The 15,932-nt window shown below is 41.0% G+C and overlaps 1 long non-coding RNA gene across 1 annotated transcript; it reads left to right on the top strand.

The window, feature by feature from the left end:
- Positions 1-2,993: 2,993 nt before the first annotated feature.
- On the top strand, positions 2,994-15,502 carry LOC117960328. The gene is made up of 3 exons (XR_004660117.1): positions 2,994-3,115; positions 3,510-3,511; positions 15,488-15,502. It is a non-coding gene; the product is annotated as an uncharacterized LOC117960328 (long non-coding RNA).
- Positions 15,503-15,932: the final 430 nt, after the last annotated feature.

Raw genomic sequence — 15,932 nt, 5'->3', positions numbered from 1 at the left:
TTACAATCGGCAGCCCAGTAACCGTAGATGTTGGGCCAGTAAAGTCAATCCCAGTGAAAGGGTTGGCTATCGTTTTTTTTAGTTTTTGATACGGGTGCTAAAGCGATACTTTTAAAACGGTGGTGGTGCCTAAATGGTGCTTGAACCGATACTTTAAAAAAAGTTTAAAAAATAAAGAAGAGCCTACAACGACAGTCGGCGACATTGAAGAACGGCTTGTTTATTGCTTAGGCCATGAGGTCAAAATTAAAAGATTTATTTAAATTTATTTAAATTTAAATTTAAATTTACTTATCAACAAACGTCTACATGGGCGCCCGCTTTACCAACTGAGTTATCCGGTTGCCGAAACAGGAATTTTACAGTAACTCGGAATGCTCTGTACGAAGCTTAGGCTCCCAGTTTCAGTAAACACAGTGTGTGGCGTCCCAGTGTTGGAGTCCTCGACAGTGAATCACAGTCCCACTTTACACCGTTTAACGTTAGCTGTCAGCATTTAAACCGTGTTTAATCCAGCTCCTAGCTAGCAGCAGGCTAACCTTACCTGCTGTCAAATCTAACGTTAACTAGCGTCCCGTGCAGCGATGCTTCTGTTGCTTGATACGTTCGCTTCGGAGCGTCGAAATGAGGCACCAAAATCCGCGTTGCTGTTTGGTCCAGGAGATACCGGTTCGTTCAGGCACCGGTGCCATATTAGCATCGTCTTTTAATCTGGGTCATTTTATATTCGGACTAATACAGTATTTACTTTCTTGCTGAGAATTAGATGAGGAATTAGATTTTATTCTAGTTGTGGTGGATTTCATGCTATGTATGTTGAGACAGTAGTACCCCAGGTCTGATTCAGGTGGGTGTCCAACACCTCATAACCCAGACGAGTTGTTCAACTGTGTGTCTCCATGGAAGACAGGAGACATACTTCCTGTATTATAATACAGCGCTGCTCAGCCTGCCAAGGCCATGGGGAAACTAAGCACATAGCACATTTTGTCTGTGCTGAGGTATTTGGCAACCGCGATATCTTTGTTTACCTTAAAGATCCAGCTGGAGTTACCGCCTCCAGCAAGAGTTTAAATACACCTTCAGGAAGACGGAAACTCCAGAGAGTAGGGACGGCACGACACGATAACACACTGTACACTGTACAGTGAAACTGTACTGCCTGCTTAATTCTCTCCAAAATTGGGAAATCATGAAATGCTCGTGTGTAATTCATGAATGTCTCCCATATCTTCTACATGTGTGTGAATTGAGATGTGCTGCTCCTGTGTTTTTCTCACTTGTGTGTAATTTCATAAGAAGTTACTGTTTCACATCAACACTGCACTTAAACAAACAAGATAACATGTTAATTTGTTAACTTTAGAGATGCTGGTTGGTGAGTTTTTTCTAAGCCAGGCTAGCTGTTCTCCCCTCCCCCCCCCATTTCCAGCTGTTTGTTCATTCTTAATGAAAGGGCTAGTTCCACAATGAGCAGACATTCCTTGTGACGTCCAAACACTGTATACTGACTTAAAAACATCTTATATTGATATAAGATCCCAGATGCAGAAGCGTATCAGCCACAGCACAGCACATAGTAAAGGAAGACTCAGCTCAAATTGTGACAGTTCTCATTAATATTCATAGAGCTAAGCTGCTTGACTCTGATTAGCTAACAGCTGGCCAATGAGAGCCTGGCTATCAGTATCTTTTACCCAGCGCAACTGGGGGAGTTTATGAATATTAATGAGCTTAAGCAACATGACGTCAGACTGACCAGCTGTTGTAATTGGTCTGATTTCTCTTGTTTCTTTTCAGTGGCTAGAGCTAACAGAGGAGGGAGCAGTTCCTCTTCACATTCACGACATAACACACACATATGGATTTAACATATTTCAGAAAATGTAAGTAAAAAGGGTTTTGTGTGGTAGGGGACTTTTAATAAATTGAGTGTCCAATGAAAGTCTTCCAGATAGCCTCTCTGGTGGCGGGGGCTGGTCTGCATACTGTTTTATTATTCAGGTCAATTGTTGACTTCTATTTCACATTTATATATTAGTGACTTTACTTTAAGAGTAATATAACATGTCGTCCACCGAGTCAGTGAGTTGAAACCTTTAGCTGTCTGTTTGTTTCTTGACTGTAATGTAATGCTGCTCCGAGTAGATGAAAAAAGTGTGTTTTGTTCTATTTTAAACACACTTGTATGTATGCATGTCTCTGAATAGTCTTTTGTGGTTGGTCCCTCTATGGCAGGCAGGAAAACCGCTGGATGTATGTGTGGTTGTGGCTGCATTTAGTTACAGGTCATCCTATATTCATGTCTAATTCCAGTTGTACATAATTGAGCAGCGTTAAGGGCAGCAATGTTCGCAAACACAACCTGATGAATTTTACAACACTTGGCCATGCTTAGCTGTGTTTTACAGCGTACATGCATGGCCACCCAGGGATACGCTGTCCTAGTTCTGGTTCTAATTCACCTCCTCGTCTCTCCTCATTGTTACATCTCTTTCCTCCTGATTGCTCTCCTTCGTGTCACCATTCTCTTCCTCTGTCAAACTGTCATCCTTTCTTGCTGGCTTGATGACTTGATCAGTTATATTATGTCTTCAGCTATTTTTTTTCTTTGTGCTTTTTTCCTTTCACACCTGTCTTTTAAATACCGCTTTATATTTATGTATGTAGGTGAACATTGCACAACAGCAGATGAGTAATATTTTGCATTATGTAACAAGCAAACTGAATTTCTTCAACAAGTGAGCTTGTCTCTTTTACTTAAATTTACAACACGTTCTCAATCCCATCGTGTCAAAAAGCGATGCTTGGTCAGGTGCCTTTGGGTTTTGTTACTGACTCAAAAAGTCTCCTTTAGCGTCATATTGAGACGCGCTTGGTCAGGACTCTTGACGTCACCTTTTAAAGTTATGGTTTGGGACGACTGGCGTCACTTATTGACGTTCTGGGTCTGGACGTACATTTAACTGACATGCGACCACAACAAGACGACAAGCTGCTGCTCTGCCCGGTGTGTTCCATACAGACATTTAAGGGGGATTTTTGCGTCGGTACCCAACGCTGAGAGACACTGACCAAGCATCAGCATTTTACGAGTTGGGAGTAAGAACGGGTTGTAATTTAACCTCATTAACCCGTATTAGTAAGTAGTAAGTAAGACCTTATTTACATATGAACACAAAAATAAAACATAAGCATGAATTACATTACAAAAATACAACGTATAAGGGGTGTAGCCCTTTACAAGAGGATAGTGTATTAAGGTGGGTTTTTAAAAGACTTAAAACAATCCAAAGATTCAGCAAATCTGACAGAATGAGAGAGAAGATTCCAAAATGTTGCAGCTAAAATGGTAACGGCACCATCACCTTTGGTCTTGTAGTTGTGGCGGGGCATGGCCTTACCATCAGCTGCAAAACACTGACGTGCAGAGGGATGGAAAGCCATTCCGATAATTTACAAAGCATTAAAGGCTTTTAAGATAAGAAACCCCTTGCTCTCTCAGCAAGGCGTTAAAGATACCATTCAGTGTCAGCTACAGATAACGCAAGTTGCAACAGATGCGCTCCAGTCCACTTTCTGCTGTTGTCAGACCAAGGTGTTGAGAGACAAGCAGCACATCTACCAGGACAAATACTTAATCCAGTATTCTTAGATACCTAGTCTCACATTGCCAGATCTTCCATCACAGCGCTGCGGTGGAGCAGAGGTGCCTTTGCAAAATAGGAACTTGTTTTGGTGGAACATGTGTACGTTACAAATAAGTCTTTTAAATGTGCAACAGAAAACTCAGATTGGATACATAGTCTAGCTCGATGTCTGGATTTAACCTGAATAGATCTGAGGAGCAGTTAACTGTAGTCCTCAGAAGTCACAAAGAGTTTAAAAATTCCAACAAAAAGAAAGCTAAAGGTAACGGACATCTGGCCGAATATCAGGGACATCCGACACAGTTTCGAGCAGGACTGGAAAAATCACAAAAATAAAACGTTGTCTATATAGACTAATGACAAGCTAACTGGATCCAACACTGTTAGACTTTGCTGTAATTCCAAAAAGGCCAAACTACTTAAGGTTTAGGAAAAGACATTGACAGCAGGTTACAGAACATGAACTGCAGTCTCCAGTGTCTGAGTCACACACTTTCTTTAAACTATTCTTCCTGACCTCTGTCCTGAGAGACTTATATAACTCTGATTTAACATTATCACTCTACTTCACTCTTCATGCATTTAAGAGAAGACAGGCATAACTCGCGTAACGACACTTTCAGTTGCAAGGAAAAGTAGGTTGTTTTAAAGGTGCCCTGCCACACGTGTTTCATTACTTTGTGGTAATGTCTGACCCATGGACTCTGTAACATTTTTTGTGGAAGAAATGCCTTGGTTACCTTGTTTCAAGCCATTCTAGCGTGGTATGGAAAGCCTGAAAGATGACTTCTCATTAATATTCAACGAGCTAAGCTGCTTAACTCTGATTAGAACAGCTAGCCAATGAGAGCCTGGCTATCAGCATCCTTTACAGGGCATAACTGGGCAAGCTCATGAATAGTAATGAGCTCAGGCAACATGACATCAGACTGACCAGCTGTTGTAATTGGTCTGATTTTTGCTCTTATTTCTTTTCAGTGGTTAGAGCTGACAGAGGAGGTTGTAGTTTATTTGCACATTCACGAAATTACACAAACACATTTGGACCTAACATATTTTAAAAAATACAAGTAAGTGTGACAGGGCACCTTTTAAGCTTTTGAAAAAATAATCACTGTTGCTTTAATGGGCGGTCTTGTTGAACGATTGTATATTCTTTGCATTCCTGTTTTTTTTGAGGAATGAACAAAGTAAAGAAAGAACGTTTTGATTTAAATTATAATATCCTTCACAGCAGATCAGCTTCAACAGTGTGTCCAGAGTAGGCGGTAAGACCGTTGCCATGGCCTCCGTCTCTCTCGGATTATTAGCACCAGTGGCTAACAGGGCTGAGAACAGAGTAGCCCACAGCAATCTCACAGTGGTGTATTGAAATGCCAGGCCAACCAATTATGTTGTCAGCACTCTCTGTGACGAGAGTGCACTACTGCACCACTGTGATCATTTTGGTCTGAGGGGCACAGACACTAAGGGAGGACACACACACACACACACACACACACACGCACACACACTGGCCCAAAGGCCAATGAATAAGGCTAATCTTGTCTCAGCGGCTCATTGCCCTGTCAGGCCAAATAAGAAGCCCTTATTCCCTTCAATGACACACACACACACACACACACACACACACACACACACACACACACACACCCTTGTACACACAATATTACAAGAAACATTGCATTTGGACGATGAAGAGAGTTACTGCTTTCTCAACCTGTGAAAGGATACAACACACACAAACACACTGAGCCATTACATTGGTGGAGAGAGATGCAGCACGGTGTACTTGGAACACAACAATAAGTCAATCTTGTACCCACAATGCACTAGAGTGGAGAGGGCAATTTCAAATTCCAGGGGATTGGAGATTGTGTGTGTGTGTGTGTGTGTGTGTGTGTGTGTGTGTGTGTGTGTGTGTGTGTGTGTGTGTGTGTGTGTGTGTGTGTGTGTGTGTGTGTGTGTGTGTGTGTGTGTGTGTGTGTGTATGTTGGACCACGGTTAATGGCTATGCATTAGCACCCTGGCAGCTTAGTAAACGGCTGAATGTTTGTCGAGCCGGGTCAAGTGAACCTGAAGGCTGGACTGAGAGAACTCTCTGTTCTACTGAAAGCAGAGGTGTTGCTTCAAACTGCAGATCTGTTCTGCTCTTAAGTGTTGATGGTGATACACCGTGGGTGTGTGGGAGAAAGCTAACTTGAAGGAATATCTGAAGAAAGTCCTATGATGGCGTTTTACATAATACCTGCTTGACTGGCCTCGACTCGCCTTTTGGTTTTCCATTATGAAAGAAAGCGAGCTGAGGCGATACCAAAAGTTGACGTGAAAACCTGCAGACCACTCCCCTTTCATGTCTATCCTTTCCTATTAAAATGTCTACAAAAAGATCTTTAAAATAAAAACAAGACGAGACAATTCCAATGCAACAGTGAACAGCCAGTTTAGGGAGATATTTAAACCACATTATTTGAAGAAGCAGTGGACATTTTGGGTAATAATGTTGTTATTTCTTCAGAATCCTTTGGACTCACTGATCGTTGGACTTCTTTTTGTTTTAGCCACGCCACTGGGCATTCAGAGATCTCAGCCGGTAAGTTTGTGCATTATCAAAATCAAAATGTAAGTTTCACTTGACATTTGAGGGAGTCAGTTATCACACACAACCCTGTATATAAAAAAACTGTTGCAGACCTGACTTTGCCTGCCTTGCCTTCCCTTGCCTTCTACTTTGAGTTCTACACTAATACAACTTTAGAGGTAAACCACAGGCACCCATCTGCCCTGTGTGCCTTTGGAGCTCTGCAAAGCCCAAAACAATGGCTAGCACTGAAGCAAATGGATGTCTTAAACTGTCAACAAAGTAACAGCCTAAAGTCTAATGGCTGTCTATAAATGTCGCTGTGGATGTGTCTATATTCATAGAGGCAGTTATCAGCTTTTAGATGTGGTTCTGCATCACCGCAGCACTCTCTGCTTCTCTCTCCCTCTATCGTTAAGTGGTCTTCATGTGTCTATATTGATATCCACCTGTTAGCGGCCACTTCAGTCACCTTTTTTCTGATGAAATATGAATGTGTTTCACCCCTCCTCCTTCTCTAAAAGTGTCCCTCATTGACGATCCTGAGAGTTGTCAGGGAGTAGCTGGCTGTCCCCTTCCTCCACTGTTTCCCTGCATGATGAAATATAAATGCACGTCCATTCTCTTCCTGTCCCATTCTTTTTTACCACTTACCGGTTGTTTTAGCCAAGTGTCTTTCTGATGAAATATGAATGCATGTCCCCTCTCTTTCTGCCCACCACTTACCGACCATCTCAGCTGTGGATCGCGGTTGGATGAAATATAGATGTAAGTCCCCTCTTGGAGCTGTGAATTCAAAATGTTATCTATCCATAACAGGGGGGATTATGTCTGTCCTCTATAAGCACCAGGGTTTTTTTGGGGTGTTTTGACTCATGAAGTGTTTAACTACAAGTATACATCATCAGAACAGGTACATTCATGAATCCCTGGATTCTTACCATTTGCCCTGAAATAACTGTCACTGAAATCACTAAACTTAAAATTTGCAATGTGCGTGACCCTTACCTTTGCTTTCTCTACAGAACGAGAGAAACAAGAAAAATAGTGCTCACTTTTTTTTGTCTGTTTCTATGATGACTTTGTTTCCTCTAGTAATAATAATATTGAAACTGGACGTGAGAGAATCATATCATACTTCATAAACTTAATGAAAAAAAGAAGTTGATATATTCATTAAAATGTTACTTTAGTTAGTTTTTCAAGATCTCACTTATGAGACTGACCATATTGCTGAATTACAGGAAGCTGTTAATGTCCGAAGACAAGTCTGCAGTGTGTCAAAAGAGTATTCAGCCCAAAAACACATGAGTCATTTAAGATACGCAAATACTGCATGTGTGAACATGTTTACGTGTGCAGAAACCCAAGGGTTTTTAAATAGAGCACATGTCGACTGTCCACCCCGATTTAGATTTTGCAGTATATCAGGGCCTTTTGCGTTTTATAGTCCTAAAACTAAAACAAGCCAAAACAACAAGCTATTTGGTAGATGCCATTTTCAGACTGTCCTCACCAAAAAAAACGTCCATATAGGTTGTCTATGCAAGCAGCTTATTACGACCCGTATTTGCGTTTATTGTTAGGCGGCGACCTCTAATGGCCATAGTAAATATGATGGGAGCAAAGTAGGAAGTAAGGTGGCGTAGTATAAAGAGCAACAAAATCCATTTTGGGAGGAGGGCGGGGTGGAGGGGTGGTTCAGCCAGGAGACCGCTGTTTGAGTACTGTTTGAATCCAAAAGTCAATGTTAACTTACTATAAGTATTATTAGTTATTATAATACCTTACTATACCTAAACCATGATCTTTTCCTAAGTAGTTTGGTTGCCTAACCCTAACCAAGTAGATCCCTTTCACAATAAAACGGCCATACTGTAAATATTATTTTGGAAATCACTGGAAAACAAGCTTTTCTGGCATTAAGGTATGAGGAAGTGTTGATTATTTCACCTGTTTCCTAAACAAAGTTTTTCAAGACTTTCCATAATGCTGGGATCATTTTCTAGATTGTAGAGGTGCGCTGGTCTGCGTAGTTCTGTCTTGATTCAGAACACTGTTTGTGTTTTCTAAGTGAAATGGCTGAAAACCTCTCTATTGGCAGATTATTTGCTTGTTTTAAGAAACATTGCAATCTGTTACAGCATCAATTTGTTTCCAATATTTATATTTTACAATTCAAATCACATGCACGTATTTGTTACTGTACAGATCGTTGGTCTCATTCTGATGACTTGACAATCTTGCCGTCAACTTTGAGCCAAAAAACACACTGAACTAAAGTCAAATTCTATTTATGTAGAAAAGAGATTTATCGGGTCAGATACCAGGACCCTGAGTCCACTATAACCCATTTTGGTTATGTATTTTAAAGAGACAGGACTGAGGATGTAGAAAGAAACATACTTTTAGATATGGACACAAAGAGGATCATAAAAGGCCCCTCAGCTTATCTGAAGTGTCAGCAGTTTTCTCTGAGTGGCACAACAGCGTCTCTTCCCTCTCTGACCCTTTCATCGCTGTTTTGTCATTTGTCGCTTCTCTCTGTTTGAAAGAATGAGAAAGGTGGCAGTAACTGGTATGTATTATTAAACTGCTATGTGTGTTTCTGCCATGATAGAACAAAGTACAAAGTGTTGCCTCTTTCGTGGTGCTATATCGAGATCTCTGTCACTTAGACACACACATCCAGATGGCCTGGAAGAACAACGCTGAATCTCAAACACACACACACACACACACACACAGTGGAGCATGGCTTTCTTTGTGGGGACCAGTCATTGACATAATGCATTCCCTAGCCCCTAACCCTAACCTTTACCATCAAACCTAAATGCCTAACCTTAACCCTCACCCTAACCTTAACCTAACTCTAACCCTACTCCTAAAACCAAGTCTTAGTCCTCAAAAAGCCCTTTAACGTTAAGGGGACCAGCATTTTGTCCCCACAAAGCTGTCAGGTCCCCATAAGTATACTGTATTCACAGTTTTTGGTCCCCACAAATGTAGCAATACCTGGTCCACACACTCTAGATAGACACTATAGACGCACTCAAGTTAAGTACTCATGTAAGAAAGAAATTGTGGGTGATGTCTCTACACTTTCTGCCACACAAACCAAAATGCCCACACACACACACACACACACATACACTCACACAAATAGTGCGTCTTACTATCTTTGTGGGGACCCCTCATTGACATTAACCCTTAATACATACCCTCACCCTCACCATAATCTAATTCTAACCCTATTTCTAAAACCAAGTCTTAACCCTCAAACAGCCCTTTAAAGTTGTGGGGTCCAGCATTTTGGCCCCGCGGAACTGTCCGGACCCCACAATATACAATATGCACAGTATACTGGACTCCCGGTTTTTGGACCCCACAAATGTAGTTAAACGAGAACACACACCCACACACACACACACACACACACACATACATACATACACACACACACACACACACACACACACACACATATAGTTTCTGGCAGTTTTCTGCAGAAATCAGCACATTGAACTAATCTATTAGCCCTTGCTGCTGGATGAGAGAGAGAGAGAGAGAGAGGTGAACTTTGCTACCAGACCCAAAAAACCTTCTTCTTTTTTCTAATCATCTCTCCAAACATCCCTCCTTCTCTCTAAGGTACATCAATGAAAGAGAAAAGAGGGGAAGATGAGGTGAAAGTGGTGCGGAGAGCAAAGATGGGGAAGAGAGGGAAAAGACTGGGTGCAGAAAGAGAGGACAAAGGGATGAGAGGGGAAAGGGCTACATTTTGCTACTTATAATGGTCTTTCCATCCATAAGTTGAAACTTTTTGGATTTGTGATGCATTTAGATAAGTTTGTTTTGGTCTATGTCTGTATTTATATTTTACAAACAAATATAGATCAGTCTAACTGTATGGAGGGAATTTGAACATTTGGATTTCCACTAGAAATGCTTAAAATCTGCTGGCGGAGAAGGATTTTTAATGAGAGCAAGTACCATTCCAATCAGGAGAGACATATTTGCATATGTGTGACAGTTATATACAGCAAACTGTACATTTATCAGGACAACAGCTGAATGGATTAAGGAGCGTACTGATTAAAAGTACAAAGTGCAAAAAGTTAAAAGGTCTTCCTGAAACCATTTACGCTGAGCTACCCGTCTGTAATGGATTGAACAATGTCCTTATTAACCACCTTTGATCACGGATGTGTACAAACAGGAAACATTGATCACCGTCACGGGGGGGGTCGTCAAAAAGTCAAAAACTGAAATTGCAGACTCAGCATTGATAAGGCACAGCCTGTGTCAGTGAGTTTGCTTGTGCTCGATAACTCAATAGGTGAGTGTGTACTGTGTGTGCACATTCCTCTAAACACTGTAAATGCCTGTTCATCTCCAGTGACAATATGCCTGGTGTTGTACTGCTGACCTTTTCAAAAACACAAATTAAAATAGATAAGATGGAAAAATACCTGAAATGAAATGTTTCAGCATGCACAGTTGCTATTTGAGTGCAGAGGCATCAGTAAATTAACGAGCCTGTGAGCTTGTGTTCCCACTTGGGGTTGATTAGACCTCTGCTCAGGTTGGAGGTGCCGGGCTGTGCAGGCAATTAGGTGAAATTAAAATAAATAAAACTAATTAAAATGAACTGTGACCTAATAAAAAAAACGTTTTAAACTAGGGCTGGGAAATATCTGAATATCACGTCGATATTGTGATATGAAATAGATAACATCCTAGATTTTGTGTATCATAAATGGTATGGAAATACGTGATGTCTTTTACTAGTTTTAATGGCTGGATTACATGTGTGTGTGTGTGTGTGTGTGGGGGCGGGGGGGGTATTTTAATTCCAAAGGCCAAGGGAACTTTATGAAATAAATAATTATGTTATATCCATGAAATAACTGGCCTTTAAAAATAAAAATCCGCCTGCCTCTATGGGAATTTAACATAGGGGGGTGTATATTCATGTCCCCAAAAAACAACTGTTTTGTCTCCTGGTGTCATAAAATTGCTCAGCATTTTATAAGAGTTTTGGATTTCTGAAGCACCATTTACAAATTTGAAATTTTGGCGTGATGGTAGCAGCACTAGAGGAAAGTTCAGAGAGACAATGACTTTATCATCTGAGATCATAAATACCTACACCAAATATGAGGAAATCTGACTGACTACACATCACTTTTAGCATGGCTAAGAAATTGTGACACTAAATAAAATCATAAGGTCACCAAAGTTTTGAAAGTCAATAAGAATCCTATTCTCGGGATGTCATGAATTTCTGTAGCAAAATTCATGGTCCAAAGTGTCATTTAGACATTTTTGTTGTATGCCAGAGTTCTGCTGTAAAAATCATTGGGATTATTAAGTGCCCTTCCACATGTTTCACACATCTGGACCTGCTTTCTAAATGTCATCAGTGTTTAAATTCAAGATAGTTGAGAGTAAAAATGAATTTGAAGTTTGTGATGGCTCAAAGTCTTCATGCTGCCTGGAGTCACGGGCGCAGCGGCAATATGGCGAATGCCAGAAGGGCCGATGAACTCTTGGTCCGCTGGAAAAAAGAAACAAATGCTGCAACACTGGCGTGTGAATCTATAGTTTGACAAAAATAGGCAAGATTGTACAGCTACAGCCTGAAACCTCCCGTCTGGTGCTGTCTGGCTTCTACTTTTCAAATTAAAAGCTCGCTTCTGGTCCGCTATGTCTTTGTACTTTGGTGTTTTGGGGTGTTTAAGTACTGTATGTAATAATATGTTTTTAATATGCACGTGTTTCCACTCTATTCTAAGATGGTGCCCCGCTAGTTTATTTGAAGGTTTTATAAATTGCTCCAGTGTGTGTATTATTTAACTATAAAAGCCTGATGCTGCCATTATTTAACGTGAGCCTGGTTTATGAAAGTATGGAGCAAATTATGTTCCTGTCTGAAATGGTGCCAGGAAGGGACGGAGTTGCCAGGGTTGAATTGTTGTCCTTTGTTTCTTTTGCATTAACTCTCAATGTTGTGGTGAATTAGTCCCGAACATCAGCTGCAGCATCCATAAAAAATTCAGTTCCTCAGATAGTAAGATTCTCTCTTTTTCTGTCTAATCCTTCCTCCCAATGAGCATTACATTTTGATGGGTTATGCAGCAAAACAATTTCCCTGATTACCAAAAGTTTTGTTGCCGCCATCCTAACTGCACAACATCTATTAATGAAGAAGAGTTACGGATGAGAAGTCAGAGCGCGTTTCTGGTGGTCGGGTGACATTTGTATAGCAGCCAGCCAAATGACAGCAAAGTACTTTATATGCTTTCCAAGTCTGTGCTCAAGTACTCCTATTTAATCAAAGTCTCTTGAACAGATCATTTCCACCACATTTTATCACTCGTTGTCTTTAATCAATGCCATTTCTCCCCGTCGACGTCCATTGAGGCTGTTTGGATGAACATATCACCAATCGCCCAAAACACCACAGTAAAATTAGACCAAATTCTAATTAGAATGATACCGCTTAATGGGAGCCTGTCAGTTCTGCCAGTGCAGCTAAATGGAGCAAAATGAAACGTTTATCACATAAATGAATTACAGATGTATTACTTTAGGTGAATTAAGGGCTTGTTTTGTGTTCTCTTCTGGCTCCTCTCTTGTCTTTCAGGGATATTGATCAGGACTAAATCAATGGGAGCGTTTGTACCCCTGCCAATGCACTCAGTCAGTCAGTTAGATTCAATCTCATTGATGCCTGCGACTCATTTGTTATCGACTGAAAGCTGTTTATTACCACTTCACTTTTCTCATCATCCTCATGTTGATCATTTCATTCCCCCTGGCCTCTTTCTCTTCTTCTTTCTCCTCCTACTCCTTTCTCATCTTATTATTGCTGTGTTTCCCCCTCCAGCCCTTTTTATCGTTGTTCTCTCATCCCTCTCTCGTCCTCCCGCAGGTGTGTGATTAGAGAAGGTGGATTTGTCAAAGTGCCGACACTGACTTCCAATTATCGCCTTGTTCCTCCTTCTCTTCACCTTGCCTCCTTCCATGCTCTCTCTTGTTCCCTTCCCCACCGATCCCCACCTCCTCTTCCTCGCTCTCTCTTTTCTTCCTCTTCCCCAGTGGAGTCAGACTTATATCTCTATTAGTGAGGGAATTAAGCAGGAAGCTAGATTGGAAGAAAAATCTGCTTTTTCGTAGACAGAGTTAATTCCCAACCTCTATCACACCGTCGCCATCTTCTCTCGCACATCTCCCCCTTCCGCGGCTTCTGCTTGTCCTCCATCTTTTCCCATCTACCTTCATTTCATTGCACCATTATTATTCCACACCTCTCTCCTTCTGTATCACTCCATCACGATGTGCTCCGCTTTCTTTCTGCCCCTGTGACAGACTAATTTCATAGTTGTTTTAGCATAGTTAATGAACGCCCACAGCTTCTGACTCTTATTTTCCAATTGACAGAGGGCTAGAGGGGGAAGCACTCACAGGAGCTCAGCTCTCAAGACTCAACATGTGTGTGCTGTGTTTGACAACGTCTGTGTGTGTAAAATGTTCACTGCAAATGTCATGAGCACATGGAAGCATGGAGGGGCGCGTGCGTCTGTCAGCTTCCTCAAGCCATATTGTTTTCTTTCCTTCTTTTACAGGTTCTCTATTTTGTGATTTCAAACACTGATGAAACAAGAATAACTCTGATTCTTCACTGCCACACCACACCGGGATGGTACACGTCTATATTTGCGTTGTTTTCACGGATGGGTTTGCACGCTAGTGAACTTGCCACCAGTTTCTCTTCACTGACCACTGACAAGGAAAACCGTCTCCACCTTCATACAAACGTGATGGCTGCAGCTGATTGGACAAACGTGTCACGCTGGGCTGGCTCAAAAACGCCCAAAATGGCAGATTGTGTATTTTATAAAAATAGTTCACAAAAAAACGAACATTTTAAGCGAGAAATAGGCCATACAGAGTCTATAGAAACTACTCTTAAACTTTTAATGCTAACACACCAAATCCAATCCAATCCACTTTATTTGTATAGCACATTTTACAAACACAAAGTTACCAAAGTGCTGCACAGAAAACTCAAACATACAAAACAATTAATGTAAAATATTGTAAAACAAAATAAGAGCATCTGGTTTAAAAAGATAAAAAATAGATAAAAATAATAAATACTAAAATACAATAAAACAGTGAGAGCCATCAGAGGATCACACAACTCACATGGAGTTAAAAGCCAAAGAATAAAAATGTGTCTTAAGACGAGACTTCAAACACTCAACTGTTGGGGCTGTTCGGACATGGAGGGGCAGAGCATTCCAGAGTCTAGGTCCAGCCACAGAAAAAGCCCTGTCCCCCCGAGTTATAAGTCTCGTCTTTGAGACCACAAGCTGGAGCTGGCTCTCTGACCTCAGTGACCGCTCAAATACAGAGCATCATCTATTTTTGGCTGATTAGATCCTATTAAAAAAATCAGTAGATAATATTTACAGACTCAAAATCCAGATTAAAACAGACAAAAAACACATTACAAAAAGAAGTTCGGACTAATTCTCCAGATCCATCCAACTTGTAGTATAGTACTTGTAGTATAGTAGTAAGTGTAAATTCAGTCTTTCTCACCAAAACACATTGTGTGTAATCTGAAGGCCTAACTAAATGATTTAATCCAAATCATCATTTCGAAAAAAAATATTTTTTTATTTAAAGGTCCCTCGGCTTGACAATTTCACTTCATGAGGTTTTTAACATTAATATGAATTCCCCTAGCCTTCCTATGGTCCCCCCGTGGTTAGAGCTGGCTATAGGTGGAAACCGAGCTCTGGGTATGCTGCTCTGCTTTTGAGAAAATAAAAGCTCAGATGGGCCTACATGGAATCTTCCCCCTTATGAGGTCATAAGGGGAAATATTACCTCCCCTATCTCTGCTTTTCCCACCCAGAGGATTTGGCCCACCCATTAGAAAGAGAGACATTATGGCTTGTAAACAAGCAATGCATGGCAGTTTGTCAAGGCGACACCCCCACCTTCCACCTTGCCCCTCTCTCTCCTCTTCAAATCATTTGAAGCTACAGACACATAAATCAATCAATCAATCAATCAAAATGTATTTATGTAGCACTTTACAACTACAAGCAGGTATCCAAAGTGCTTAACAAAATAAATAAAATCACAACATACACTAGAAAAAGAAAACAGTAAAATCAGAAAAGGTTACAAAGAAACAAAAGAATGAAATTGTCACACCACTGCTACGTATTAAAAGCCAGACTGAACAGATATGTTTTGAGTTTGGACCTGAAAAGAGCGACATCTGTAACAATACGTATATCAGGGGGTCACTTGTTCCGGAGTCTCGGGGCAGCAACTGCAAAAGCCTGATCACCCCATCGTTTAAACCTGGACCTGGACCTCAAGACTTCTAAAACCAACTGAGTTGAAGAACCGCAATGACTGGTTGTGCTCCCGCACAGTTAAGATTTCAGACAAATACTCTGGAGCGAGACCGTTAAAAGCTTTAAAAACTAACAATAAAATCTCAAAATCTATTCTAAAACGCACCGGGAGCCAATGCAGGGTGTAGAGAACGGGAGTGATGTGAGCACGTCTGGATGTATTTGTTAAAAAGCGAGCAGCAGCGTTTTGAACAAGTTGAAGACGTGAGATGGAGGTCTGAGTCAGACCAACATGGAGGGCATTACAGTAGTCCA

The sequence above is a fragment of the Etheostoma cragini genome, chromosome 17, assembly GCF_013103735.1.
Source record: "Etheostoma cragini isolate CJK2018 chromosome 17, CSU_Ecrag_1.0, whole genome shotgun sequence".
Classification (NCBI taxonomy): domain Eukaryota; kingdom Metazoa; phylum Chordata; class Actinopteri; order Perciformes; family Percidae; genus Etheostoma; species Etheostoma cragini.
The sequence above is the reverse complement of the archived record's forward strand: the minus strand, read 5'-3'. Positions and strand labels throughout refer to the sequence as shown.